Source organism: Hyperolius riggenbachi, chromosome 10 (assembly GCF_040937935.1).
Source record: "Hyperolius riggenbachi isolate aHypRig1 chromosome 10, aHypRig1.pri, whole genome shotgun sequence".
Classification (NCBI taxonomy): domain Eukaryota; kingdom Metazoa; phylum Chordata; class Amphibia; order Anura; family Hyperoliidae; genus Hyperolius; species Hyperolius riggenbachi.
In genome coordinates this window covers 278,146,092-278,160,604 of record NC_090655.1, presented here as the reverse complement: position 1 = coordinate 278,160,604, position 14,513 = coordinate 278,146,092, and the positions used below count along the sequence as shown (strand labels likewise).

Genomic DNA, 14,513 nt, shown 5'->3' with positions numbered 1-14,513 from the left:
TCCAGGATCGTAAGTCAGGAAGCCAGTCAGTGAGTGAAGCTGGGGGTCGGGGAATGGGATTCCGGAGGGGAATGGTATGTGTGCCTGCAGCTTCTGTGTAAGTGTATGTGTGAGAGCAGCCCCACTGCCCCCCCCCCCTATTCTGAAGCTGTTCTCTGGAAGCAGGGAGACCAGCTGTAAAGCCATTTGGCCAGAACTTCTCCCTACCCCCCTCCTGGCAGAACTGATAAGGACCTGGGGCTTGCAGGGATGAGACTTCAGGGTCCAAATGCTGACATGCTAAAGTGAAGGAGTCCATACATCTAGTGATGATGGGCAGATTCAACCAAGAGACAAATCTCTCTCTTATCAAATCTGACTAGAGAGAGATCTGTCGGCTGCCCATACACTGCCCCCTCCCCCCCCCCCCCCCGGTGTATAAATGTACCCCCTGTGTGTGCATTTATACATTACCTGTCCTGTGTCACCCACCGTGCAGTGCCCATCTGTCTGCCGCTTCCTGCTCCTCCATTTGCACGTCACATGCTGCAGGCGTTTATTGCGTGGCATGTGACCTCGCCCCCCCCCCTGGTGTATAAATGTGCCCCCTGTGTGTGCATTTATACATTACCTGTCCTGTGTCACCCACTGCGCAGTGCTCATCTGTCTGCTGCTTCCTGCTCCTCCATTTGCACGTCACATGCTGCAGGCGTTTATTGCGTGGCATGTGACCTCGCCCCCCCCCTGGTGTATAAATGTGCCCCCTGTGTGTGCATTTATACATTACCTGTCCTGTGTCACCCACTGCGCAGTGCCCATCTGTCTGCAGCTTCCTGCTCCTCCTTTTGCACGTCACATGCTGCAGGCGTTTATAGCGTGGCGTGTGTGACATCACTCGCGCTATACGCCGGCAGCGTGAGACACAAATGGAAGAGGAAGAAGCTGAAGACAGATGGGTACTGTGCAGGGGGCAACAGAGGACAGGTAATGTAGAAATACACACAGGGGCACATTTACACACTTTGTGAACAGCACTGGGGGTTTCGTAGTTCATCCCAATAAGATATCGCTCACTGTTACCGCGCACAACCGATCAAACATGGTGGGCCAGCATCTTGCAGCATGTCTGTCGTTCCCAAAATAGGTTCCATCGTTAATTAGGCATGCTCTTGGCCGCACCAATTTTTATCCAATTTGATAATTAGCGAATTGGATGGTTGATCAGCCGCCAAGTCGAGAAAAGTATGGCCAACTTAAGTAAACCTCAATAGGTGTTTCACTGACTGAAGTTTTCATTGACTGACAAAGTGAAAGAAAGGGAAGGAAATATAGATTTTTACTTACCTGGGACCTGTAGTCCTTCAGCTCCCTCGCTGTCCTCCCAGTCTGCTCTATTATGTGGTCCTCCAAAATCTAGCTGGCTGGGCTACTGCGCATGTGCTGTCCTGGACACGTGCCTCCTCAATTGTGCATCCGTATCCTGGAGCATTCTGTGCATGCACATTTGAGACATTTTACAAACTGCGCATGGCCAGAATGCTGCTGGCCATGGGAACTGGATCGAGGTGGTGCGTGAGGCTGGCACAGCACATAGTGTGACAGCTGCACAACAGAAAGGACCTGGGGGACAGCAAGGCACCTGAAGGACTACAGGGGGCTGGAAGATGCCCCAGGTAAGTAACATTTAATGTCTTTCCCTCACTTTAGGTCTTCTTTAATTACTAATTTAATCTTACCATAGTCATAGTCTAATGTCCTACCATATTATTATTATGTATTATATAGCACTGACATCTTCTGCAGCACTTTACAGAGTACATAGTCATGCCACTGACTTTCCTCAGAGGAGCTCACAATCTAATCCTGCCATAGTCATAGCTCCGCATAAGCCACGCCCACATTCAGTTGCATGGTAACACCCATTTTTTTGAGCTGGCCCTTTATTCCCCCGGTTGCTCCCCACCCGGCTACTTTTTCATGCCACCCGGCTGGAAAAACATTCTGGGGAGAACACTGCATACACATGTCTATCTCATCATGTCACATGTCACTTCGGGTATCCTTTAATTCTTGGTCACTGTTTCTCTTTAAGTACCAGCAGTGATACTGACGGTCTATAACTCAGGGCTCGTTTCCAGTAGCCCAATGCGATCATAGCTTTGCATTCAAACTGAAACCAATGCTATTCCCCTTCACGCTAATTGGAGCCGCATCTGGACTTCCGGAAGACAACTGGAAGTCACCCGCTGCTGAACGCGGATGTGATACGATGCAATGATCACATCTGCAGCTAGTGGAGATGGACCCTGAAACTAGCAGTGCTGTCTAATCTGCCTGCCTGGCCAGCACTGGCTTTATCTGACACAACAGTCTGCAGCAGCACAGAGAAGCTATGTCCAGCAAGTGAGTGCAGATTGAGCACAGCAGGAGACCATGTATACAGCTATGGCTGCCTAGTGTGGCATGTGGTGTCAGCCAATCAGCTGCCTGCCACCAGTAAGATGGAGGAGCAGATCCCTGAATTGTCAAAAAATAAAGAAAAAAAGATAGACTGGCACTGCGGTCATGGGACAAACATAGAGGTAGCAATTGGATCAGGAGAGATCAAGGATCCGTGCGCACGGAGCCTCTGAAGAAGCTCATCTTTGAGCGAAACAGCTGTCGGGTGGACCGCTGCTCCCACACTACCCCACAGCTAGGAACAGTAAGGGTATGTCATTGTATGCATAAAATTGATGGACCTGTTTGCATGATCAGGTAAATGGATACAATAAATGACAAATATGCTTAACCTCTATATGTAGTGCCGGATGGTTCAATATTCTTGCCATGGATCCCTGAATTGATTGGAGGGCCCTAGGCATCATGGGAGGGGTCGCTGGGCATCATGGGCGTGTCTAATTAGCAGCATCCAATCAAGTGATTTTCAGGTTGACCTGAGCAGAATGGTACAGCCATATTTGGGTTGAATATAGCAATGACCCAAATCCAACACTACCTGTAGGGCACCATATGTCCCAAACTTCCCATATGATTCCCAGCAGATTCAGTCACTTTGATCAAAACAGATAAGAATGGCCTTCCCTACATGTCCAATCAATTAAATCGGAAATTATTCTGACCTCAAATCGATTGAAAGTATCTATCAGATATGACAGAGGACGACTGCTGATTGGGGGCGGGGCAGGAACGGCAGTTGAGGGATGGGCCATAGCGATGTCCTGCATTGCACAGACTAACATTGCACTGTCGTCATTCTGGAATCTATTACACACCAATGTGCTGCATGAGGGAAGGAATTCATCAGAATACATTAGATTCTAAACAGAGAGTGATGAATTTGAGGCACATTGGCTCATAATTGAGGAGTGTATGGCTACCTTTACAATGGCACAGAGGAAAAACAACATATTGCAGCCAATCACAATGCACAAATAGTCAAGGATGACATTTTGGTTTCAAAGTCTCACACATATGATGTCACATCTCCTCATATGCCCCAACTGTCACAGTTTCAGCGGGACAGTCCCTCTATGGAAGCTCTGTACCGCTGTCCCGGGTCACTGAATACATGTCCCGGGATCCCGGCAGTCACAGCTGATCACAGGAAGCAGTGGGAGATTCTGACCAATAGGAGTCAGCTTCCCTTAGCCAATGCCGGTGCTGCTGTGACCAGCCAATCAGAGAGGAGGGAGGGACAACATTTGTATCTCCTCTGCCATGGCAGAGCAGCAAATATGTAAACACAGGATGGTAACAATATTTCTGCTTCCATGAAAGCAGAAAGTTGGCACAATGCAGATTTATTGCAGGATTTGTATCACCTGTAACAAAGAAATGTTTTTTCTTTAAAGGTTATTATGCTGTTGCTTATCTTTTAAAGCAGAGAGGAAGTTCTGAGTTCAGGTCCACTTTAAACTCTAGGAAAAGTATGTTTGTTGGGTTTGTATAGACTGAGCATGTATAAGACACACCTCCCAACTTTTGGAGTCAGGAAAAGGGACACATTTAGCCACGCCCCAACTTTACATGTGACACGCCCCCTCCCTCTATGCAATGCCATGTGAACAATGTGATTTGTTGACAGGCAATATGGTAAACAATGTGATCATAAAAGGATACTAGATGCAAAAGCATCCGGTGTAAACTAAAGCTGTACTGGGTAGGAGGGGCATAATAAAATACTCACCGCGCCTCCAGTTCCCCTCCGTCCCCCGCCGCTCTTCTCTGGTCCGTCTCGTTGTCCTGACGACTTCAGTGACTCCAAACCCGGACATACTGCACCGCACATGCTCAGTTTGTCTGTTCTGCTCCCCTCGCAGCGAGATCAGTTCCGCAGCGAGATAGAGAGAATCTGCAGATGGTGCGAGGTCAACAAGCTCGTCCTTACCGCAGCCAAAACAGGGGAACTGATCTTGGACTTCAGGACACACCCCCCCTCCCCACACACACACAAACAACCAATCTTCATCAATGAGATTGAAGTGTCCAGGGTCTCTAGTGTTAGGTTCCTAGGAACAACCCTAATGAGTGACCTAAGATGGGCGCAGAATACCACCAAAATCCAGAAGAAGGCTCAGCAGAGACTATTCTTCCTGCACCAATTGAAAAAATTTGGTATGCTTCAGGAGCTGCTGTCCAGCTTCTACACTGCCACTATTGAAGCTACCCTCTGCTCCGCCATTATTGTGTGGTACATAGAGCAACCGCCAGAGGCAGCACGGTGGCGTAGTGGTTAGCGCTCTCGCCTTGCAGTGCTGGGTCCCCGGTTCAAATACCAGCCAGGGCACAATCTGCAAGGAGTTTGTATGTTCTTCCTGTGTCTATGTGGGTTTCCTCCGGGTACTCCGGTTTCCTCCCACATCCCAAAAACATACAGATAAGTTAATTGGCTCACCCCTAAAATTGGCCCTAGACTACATTACTTACACTACATAATACATACATAGACATATGATAATAGTAGGGATTAGATTGTGAGCTCCTTTGAGGGACAGTTAATGACAAGACAATACTGTACAGCGCTGCGTAAGATGTTGGCGCTATATAAATACTAAATAATAATAATAATAATAATAATAATAAGTATAAGCTTCAAAGAGTTATCAGCTCAGCAGAAAGGACCATTGGCTCTCCTCTGCCACCTCTAGACCTCCTCTACACCACTAGAATGAAAACAAGGGCTAACAGGATCTCCCAGGACCCGTCCCACCCAGGCTGCCACTTCTTTAACCACCTTAGCGGTATGGACGAGCTCAGCTCGTCCATTACCGCCAGAGGGTGCCGCTCAGGCCCCGCTGGGCCGATTTTGATAAAATAAAAAGCAGCACACGCAGCCGGCACTTTGCCAGCCGCGTGTGCTGCCTGATCGCCGCCGCTCCGCGGCGATCCGCCGCGAGCATCGGCGAAAGAGGGTCCCCCCAGCCGCCCGAGCCCTGCGCAGCCGGAACAAATAGTTCCGGCCAGCGCTAAGGGCTGGATCGGAGGCGGCTGACGTCCGTGACGTCACTCCGCTCGTCGCCATGGCGACGAGGAAAGCCAAACAAGGAAGGCTGCTCATTGCAGCCTTCCTTGTTACTTATGCTTGCCGGAGGCGATCGGATGAACGCCTCCGGAGCGCCCTCTAGTGGGCTTACATGCAGCCAACTTTCAGTTGGCTGCATGAAATAGTTTTTTTTTTAATTAAAAAAAAACCCTCCCGTAGCCGCCCTGGCGATCTCAATAGAACGCCAGGATGGTTAAGCTCCTCCCATCTGGCCGACGCTGCAGGACCATCCGCCCAAGGACTAACAGGCATAGAGACACCTTTTTTCCCCAAGCAGCCCTCCTGCTGAACTCCTGCCCCTCGTCGCCACGCTAGCCGCATTCAGGTCAAATTAGCCTGGTCTAGTCACACCTGAGCCCGGGCCAGTAAATAACCCAGCTGTCACCCTGGTGCACTTCTGGTAGAACTCTACTCAAAGTGTTGAATGAAGTGACTTTATCCCTTGAGCAGCACAATATCCAAACCCGGAAGACTCTTGCAAGAGCCAACCGCACTTTGTACTACACCGACCCTTAAAACTGGAGTTACTTGCCTGCCTTGCTTGTATTATTGTTATTGTCTTATGCCTGTCTTGCTTGTATTATGTCACTGTCTATGCCAATCTCTGTCTTTGCTCTGTTGCCACTGCCATGTGAACCACAACCAATTCCGGGTACGACCTTGGTCGCACTTGGCAAAATAAAAAGATTCTGAGATTCTGATTCTGTGGTCGTGTAGTGATGTCACAGGACAGGAGCACACTCATTCCTGCATCCCGGTATGAGCACTGCTGATTGGAGACGCGAGGGGAGCAAGCGCGCTCTTGTCATGTGACATCACAGTGCAGCCACAGGGGAGCAGAACGGACATACTGTGCATGTACGGTGCAGCATGTCCAAGTTTGGAGTTGCCAGGACAACAGGACGGACCAGGGAAGAGCGGCGGGGGATGGAGGGGAACTGGAGGCGCGGTGAGTATTTTATTATGCCCCTCCTACCCAGTACAGCTTCAGTTTATACCAGATGCAGAAGCGGAACATTTGACAAGCACAGAAAACACATCGTTGAATATTCGTTCATGTGTTTGATGCAATGCTCAGTGTGGCTGATGTGTTGACGCTGTAACAGAGAACAGCATAGTAACACACACGTTTACAGTAAATGTGAAGCATCCTTTCCATTGACTGTATGCTTCACTGCATCTGTCACAACACGCGGGTAATGTACGGCATCGTTATCCTGGTCTGTTGTGTTCCTGCAGCTACAGGGAGCGGGCACTGTGATCCTAGCTGCCAAGCCTGTGCCTATGTGAGGTGCCCAGACCTGCAGTGCCAATCCATCTGCACTTATCCGAGCAGTAAATATGGGGGCGGGGCTTTATCTGTAGCAGGCAGCTGGGAGGGGCCCGATAACATCTGAGTAGTAGGAAAGGCTGAGGGGACTGCTGCCAACGTATGCTTGTTTTATCCTTTCATTGCCCAGAATGTAGAACTCATTACTGGTTGTCTAGGACAGATACAGTCCAAATGAGTACCAAGCATCTCTGGTAGTCAAAGAGTTAAAGCGGACCTGAACGTCCTCTCGGTTCTAAAAGATAAGCAACAGCATAATGACATTTAAAGAAAAACATGTATTTGTTACAGGTGATACAAATCCTGCAATAAATCTGCAATGTGCCTACTTCCGGCTTTCAGGGAAGCAGACATGCTGTATTGTTAACATCCTGTGTTTACAAATTAGCTGCTCTGCCATGGCAGAGTAGATTCCTAAGCTGACACAGCTGAGAGATCAAATTACAACCTATGATTAGTCACAGATGAAGGGTAATTAGACAGGCTAAACTCTCTTAATACATACAGAGTGCATTCCTTTATGTTTTCCTTCTGTGCTGTACAAGAGTTCAGATCCACTTTAAGTAAAAACTGCACTAGGGGGAGAGGCTAGGTGGGACCAGCATCTATCTGTTCAGTGTCTTTTTGTTTTTTATATGCACCTAAATGCCCAGGAGGGGAGGGGGTGCTACTGACTGTGCCTTCTGTGGCTGCAGCTCCCAAGCACTGTGAGTCAGACAGGAGAAAAGCCCTGTGTGACTGCTCACATTCCATCTAACACTAATGCTCTCTTCCCCATCTCTCCTATATACATAGGGTGGCCATCCGTCCGGATTTAGGTCGGACAGTCAGGTTTTTGGACTGCTTGTCCTCAGTCCGGCGCAAGGCAAGGAAAGACGGCCAGATGTCCTCCTTTTTGGACGCTGGGCTGTGTGGAGGGAGAGAGCGCAGAGAAGAGGGAGCGGTAGGTACAGGGAGTGGGAAAGGGGGGACATCTCCCCCCCCCTTTCCTCACCTTTGGGCTCCCCCTTTCTCGCTCTACCCTCTAGAACTAAAGTTTTGGGGTGACTGGCAGCGGGCGGGACTTACCTCTGCCTCGCTCCAAGCGCTGCGTAGTGATGTCCAGTTCATGAGTCATTTGAGCCGGTTCTTTCCTGTGAGTTTAATGATCCGGCTCATCCACTGAACCGAATCAGTTCAGTGGATGAGACAGGAGTGTTGAGCTGCAGTTCCTGTCTCATCCACTGAACTGATTCGGTTCAGTGGATGAGTCAGATGATTAAACTCACAGGAAAGAACCGGCTCAAATGACTCATGAACCGGACATCACTACTGCATCTCGGTGGAAGGAGACAGAGGTAAGTTCCCCGCTGCCAGCCACCCCAAAACTTTAGTTCTAGAGGGTAGAGCGAGGAAGGGGGAGCCCAAAGGTGAGGAAAGGGGGGGGAGATGTCCCCCCTTTCCCACTGTGCCCACCGCTCCCTCTTCACTGAGCTCGCCCCTCCTGCCGGGGGACACCTGGCTAACTATTCTGGGGACACCTACAGACCTGGCTACATATACTTGGGACACCCATAGACCTGGCTAAATATACTGGGGACACCTATAGACCTGGCTATATATACTGGGAACACTATACACCTGGCTATCTGTACTGGAGACACCTATACACTTGGCTAACTATTCTGGGGGAACCTAAAGCCCTGGCTACATATACTGGGGACACCTATAGACCTGCCTAACTATTCTGGGGACACCTAAAAACCTGGCCATCTGTACCAGAGACATCTATAGACCTGGCTAACTACTCTGGGGACACCTATAGACCTGGCTACCTATTCTGGGGACACCTATAGACCTGGCTACCTATTCTGGGGACATTATACACCTGGCTACCTATTCTGGGGACATTATACACCTGGCTACCTATTCTGGGGACATCTATACACCTGGCTACCTATTCTGGGGACAACTATACTCATGACTACTTATACTGGGGACACCTATAGACCTGGCTACCTATGCTGGGGGTACCTATTTTGGGGTAACTGCTGTCAGATTATCTGTATTTATAGGGAACCGCTGCCATATTATGTATGTTAGGGGCACGGCTGCTGCCAGATTACGCGTATTTTGGGGAACTGCTGCCAGATTGTGTATGTTTGGGGGACCACTGCTGCCAGATTACATGTATTTTGGGTGTTATGTGTATTTTGGGTGATCCGCTGCCAGGTTTCGCGTATTTTGGGGAACTGCTGGCAGATTATGTGTATGTTTGGGGGACCACTGCTGCCAGATTATATGTATTTTGGGTGTTACGTGTATTTTGGGTGATCCGCTGCCAGGTTTCGCGTATTTTGGGGAACTGCTTCCAGATTATGCGTATGTTGGGGGGAACTGCTGCTGCCACATTGTCTATTTTGGGGGAACCACTGACATATTATTTGTATTTTGGAGGAACTTCTACCAGATTACGCTTATTTTTGGTGAAATGCTGTCAGATTACATCTATTTTGGGGGGCTACACTACGGCAGAGCTCAAACTTCCCCGTCAGACCATTTACACCACTGCTAAGGTCATGTATATTTGGCCCCACACATGACCACGCCCACTTTATGCTTGCCCACGCCCACTTTTGGCACACTCAGTACGATGTCCTCCTTTTCAGGGTGTGATGACCTCCTTTTTGGGGTTCTGCAAGTGGCCACCCTATATATACAGTTATTGCTGCATACAATCTTGGCGCTAGTCTACTTTAGGGGACCCAGCAGGAAACCTCATAGGGAACAGTTCTCCAATCACAGCAGCCTCTGCAGCACAAAGAGTTGTGATTGGCCGAATAGTGTGGGCGTGGTCTACTATAACCTATCTGAAACCTAGCAGCTCGAGAGGGTGCCGTCCAGCCAATCACATTAGCAGAATTTCCCTATGAGGTTTCCTGCTGGGTCCCCTAAAGCAGACTAGCGCCATCTTATGCTCATTCATACTATTACTATCCTCATACTTGCCCATGTCTGCACTGATCTCCCCACTGCAATACATCCTGTACAATGCCCAGCAGCCATATATGTGCTAGTATATAACAAGAATCACACAATTACCTCTTCCAACAACCTGTCCTCTCCACTTCCTGCAACTTCTCTTCTTCCTGTCTTACATCACTTCCTGTGTGTGTGTGATCGCCCTCTTGTGGTTAATAGACTAACTGCAGCCACTGTTTGTACTGTAGTATCTCCTTCACCAAGAGTTACCCAGCAAGCTCATGGTGAACCAGAACTCCAAGGAGTTAATGAATGAGGTAGGGACTGTAGGTTCGTTCTTAACCTGAATCTGTTCTCTTTTGTCCTCCTCTGCTCTCCCTGTGCTTCTTTTGTCCCCCTCTGTGTCACCTCAGTTCCCCATGTACCTCTTTTGTTACCCTCTGTGTCACCTCATGTCCCTGTCTCACCTCCATTTTTGATAACACAATCCTGATGTATGTCCGTTTTCAACTACACCCTTTGTTATTTTAACTGCATCATGTTGCACAATGTATTGTTCCAATTTTGCTGCTATTAAACCATAATGCCAGACTCTTCATATCTCTCAGCTGTTTTGCATGGACTTTGCTTTCATGTCTTGAGCACATAGTTTAGCTGGGTGTTTGTACACAATTGCCTGCCTAATTCAGCATTTCCCGACTGCCTGCAAGCTCTCTCACAAACTTCGAAACACCACTTAAGGACCAGACCAGATTTTTGTTTTTAGGTATCTCCAGTATAGATAGCCAAGCATAGTTGTCCCCAGTATAGATAGCCAGGCAGAGGTGTCCCCAGTATAGGTAGCATCCATTATTCGCCTCCCCAGCTCCAGCGATGAGCAGTTCTCCCCGCCTCCTCTCTCTCTGCGATCCAGCCTTGTGCTGCTGCTAAGTACCAGGTCCCAGCTTGATTATGTCATCAAGCCAGGACCCAAGACTAGAGCCAGTGTGAGGCTGGATGCCAGGCAGAGGGGGAGTGACGATTGCTGGAGGAACATCGGCAGTGGTGATTCTGGTCCTTAACCACTTTGTCCACCACTACAGTATATCTATGTCAGCTGTGGCACCCTCCAAGCCACAGCCACGTAGATATACTGACCTGGCTGCAGCCCTGCTGTGCATGATCGGGTGCACTTCAGAGCGCACCCTCCGGCACTGTCAGCTGCAATACTAATTGGTGGAAGGGAACATGTTCCCTTTTGGCCAATTAGTCCACCCCCCTCCCATGAACGATCACTGCATCTGTCCCCCTCTGTGCAGAAATAGTAAAAAAAAATCCACCAGCAAGCAGCCTCACTCACCTACCTCGTTCCTGCGACTATCCTGAAGCCTGATCCGCCAATCACCGCTCTGCATTCAGCCGCATATTGCCGGAAACCTGGGTCCCGGCTTGATGACGTCATGGGGGGGGGGGGCATCTGGCTATCGATCCTGGTGGGGGTAGGGTATGTAAAAGGGGGGGGTTACATATTTGCTGGGGGGCATCTAATTGACTAAGGGGAGGGGAATTTACTAATTTGGTGCATATGGGCACCTGGGGGGGCAATAATCATATACTGGGGGCACATTTGGCTATAATGGGGGGCAGCATTAATCCTGGGGGTACATCTGGCCATAATGGGGGTAATCCTGATCCAGGGACACATATGGCTATAAAGAGGGGCACTATTCCTGGGGGTGCGTCTGTCAATCTATTCTGGGGCTGGCAAAAGCAGGGGACACATGTGGCTATGCTATGGGGGCTGATATTGGGGACACATACTGGGGCGACTTTAACTGGTGGCACAGTTTTTATGTCAATCGCACATTTTATTTCCAAACAGAAATTGGTCAAAATTGAGAAATAATGCATTTTTTAAAAATTTTCCCAGTTTTTCCCATTAAAATGCATAGGGAGGAACATTTTACTTCGTATCAAATACCCCCCAATGAAAGCTAAGTTTGTCTTGAAAAAAAGATATATAGATAATGTAAGTGGCACTAGTACAGATGAAGTTCTTATTTCTAAGGTTGGAGGGCGCTTATGTAGGTGGTTTTTAGAAATATCTAATCTTGCCCTGCAGCAGACCTGGTATAGTTGGGGGACCCACTCACCCCATACAGAGAGTATATCACAAAAAAACACAAAAACCAGTAGCGCTGGGTATAGTTTACAATATATATCAATTTACCTCTAATAAATGATTGTTCAAAGTCATCCAATCTGATAAAATCTATATATATCCCAATTTATTCAAAATGCATATAACATATAACATCCACAATGGGATTGGATAACTGATTATCACATAAATTGCATAAAAACAATATAGCTAAAGAATTGTGCACAATTCAATCAATCTGACATTTATGTATATATTCCTTAAAAGTTCTATTTATCACATTCATATCCACACAATCATACAGACCTTCCAATGTGCAATGCTAAAAAATTGGTGAATAAAAATGTAAAAATATAGAGTATGTCTCTAAAAATTAAAAATGAAAAAATAGATGAATGAAAAAATTCACTATATATCCAATGGAAGGGTATGATCACTCTAAATATGATGTAGCAAAAGAAAAATTCCTGTTGGTGTTAGAGTAGGTTACAATCCGTGGTTCCCACAGGTTTCTGAGGTAGATATGGTGGAGGTGTGAATATATATGCACACACTCACATCCAACATGGATCTGCAGCTACCATGTTTCATTTCAGTGAGCCAGACATACTCACGCCCCTAAGCGCTGGTAGATCGGGTCAGAGCTCCGGCCGGCAGCTCGCCCACTTGGATCCACTGCGTCTTCGGTCCGTCCGCTGTTAGGATACAATACTTCCGGGTCGCGGCTCGTTCTCTTTCGGTGACGTCACCAACTCTTCACGTCCTCTATTGCGTCTTCTGTTGCTAGGTTGCGCTTGAGTATAGCTAAACTTTAATGCGAACTCCCCACGCGAACCAGTCGTACTTTGCATACAGTAACAGAGTCCTTGTTTCTGTAGCAATTGAGGATAGTGCAGAGTGCGTGCAAGGGCTAACGCGTTTCAGCGGTCTACGGCCGCCTTTCTCAAAGCCTACAAACTTGTGAACGGCCGTGCCTGGATATATGTATCCCATTAACTCCTCCTCTCCTGGGGGGGGTTGGTTTTTCCTGGGTCATAGTGTCCTAGTTTTCATTAGTATAAATCTCCCATCGATCTTTATGTGTGGAGATAATCATTGCGTATAGTCTATATTCCCTACAAAAAATGTATTAATCCTATCTAAAGAGGCTAAACGCATGCATATACATATATATATATATATCTGATGCGGAAAAGCACCCATAGTAAATTAAGTGAAGTTGGAAAAAACTCTCGGTTATGTGTATGATAAATATAAGTAAGTGCATACTGGAATTGAATTCCACACATCTCACTATTAAAGGGTTTTTTTTTATCAGCGTTTGGGCATAACTGAGCAATCGCTCGGGGTAGTGGTGGAAAGGAACTCATAGGGGTTTCTAGAGTCCTACTTAAATGTCTGTAAAATAGAATAGAAATTGTAATCAAGGTCCAAGGTCTGAAATTTGATGTCACGCATATACTCATATGTCCCCACATGTCCATGCATACAGGCGCACGTATGTGCGCGTGCGTGCATGCGTGGAAAATAGTACCCCTCAGTAATAGCACACGTGAAATGCAAAAAGCATGTACACGTATGCACCCACAATAGATCGAAAAACATACACATAGAAAAATATACACACATGTACATGCATGCATAAAATATGGTATATTATGTACATAAAGTGAAACAAAAAATGAAAAATGAAGATAAAAAAGGAGAGTATTTAAATGCACAATTGGACTGTCTGCCACATTGGATAGGTCCAATACAGACAACCACATTCAAAGAAATCCAAATATTTCAAATTCTGCATTTAGCCCCCTAGGGGCCATGGTGCCTAGGCTAAAAATCCAAACTAGTACAGATGAAGTTATTGCTGATTAAAAAGGGACACCGCTAAAGTGTCAAAACTGCTCTGGTCAATAAGGGGAAAACAAGGTCTGGATGCAAAGTGGTTAATAATAAAAAGGTTTTGTTGGGAATGGAATGAAGCAGATTTAATGTCTCACTGATATGGCTGATTTGTACAATTCCGAGTTAGAATTCAACCCCCTTAAAGGGAAAATAAGAATGTGAGACTCCAGGAAAGTTCTATATAACATTGTTTTTTACATGCTGTGAGCTGCAGATGTGGGATATTAGAAGCCCCCATTTATCCAGACTGAGCTGAGGAAAGCAGACTTCCCTCTCTCTGTCTCTCCGTTTCACAGGCATAAGTATGGGAACCCCTCTTAAAGGTTACCCGAGGAGAAAATAAACGAATGAAATAAACAATTGTATCTATCTTCCTTCTCCTAAAAAATTACTTTTTAATATACGCCACAGTTTTATTTAACATTAAAATCTACTTTTTAAAGTTTTAACTGTTTTATTGTTTTTGCTCAATTACACATTCATTGAATTATGCCAGAGCTAAAATCTATGAACTATTGACCCTTTTTATCTCTTTCCTGCTCTCAGAAGTCATTTTCTGCTGGGGAAGTGTTTTATATAGTTGGAATTTCTTATCAGTTAGGGTCACACTGTAGTCACTTCCTGAGTCACTGACTGAGTCAGCCACTTACATCTCT

General features: G+C 46.9%; 1 protein-coding gene across 1 annotated transcript in view; it reads right to left on the bottom strand.

The window, feature by feature from the left end:
- Window positions 1-9,959, bottom strand: part of LOC137535493 (zinc finger protein 420-like) — a 60,763-nt gene extending 50,804 nt beyond the window's left edge. The window contains exon 1 of the mRNA XM_068257328.1: window positions 9,936-9,959. The gene's annotated coding sequence lies outside the window, so the exon portion shown is untranslated. The remainder of the gene's footprint in view (window positions 1-9,935) is intronic.
- Window positions 9,960-14,513: the final 4,554 nt, after the last annotated feature.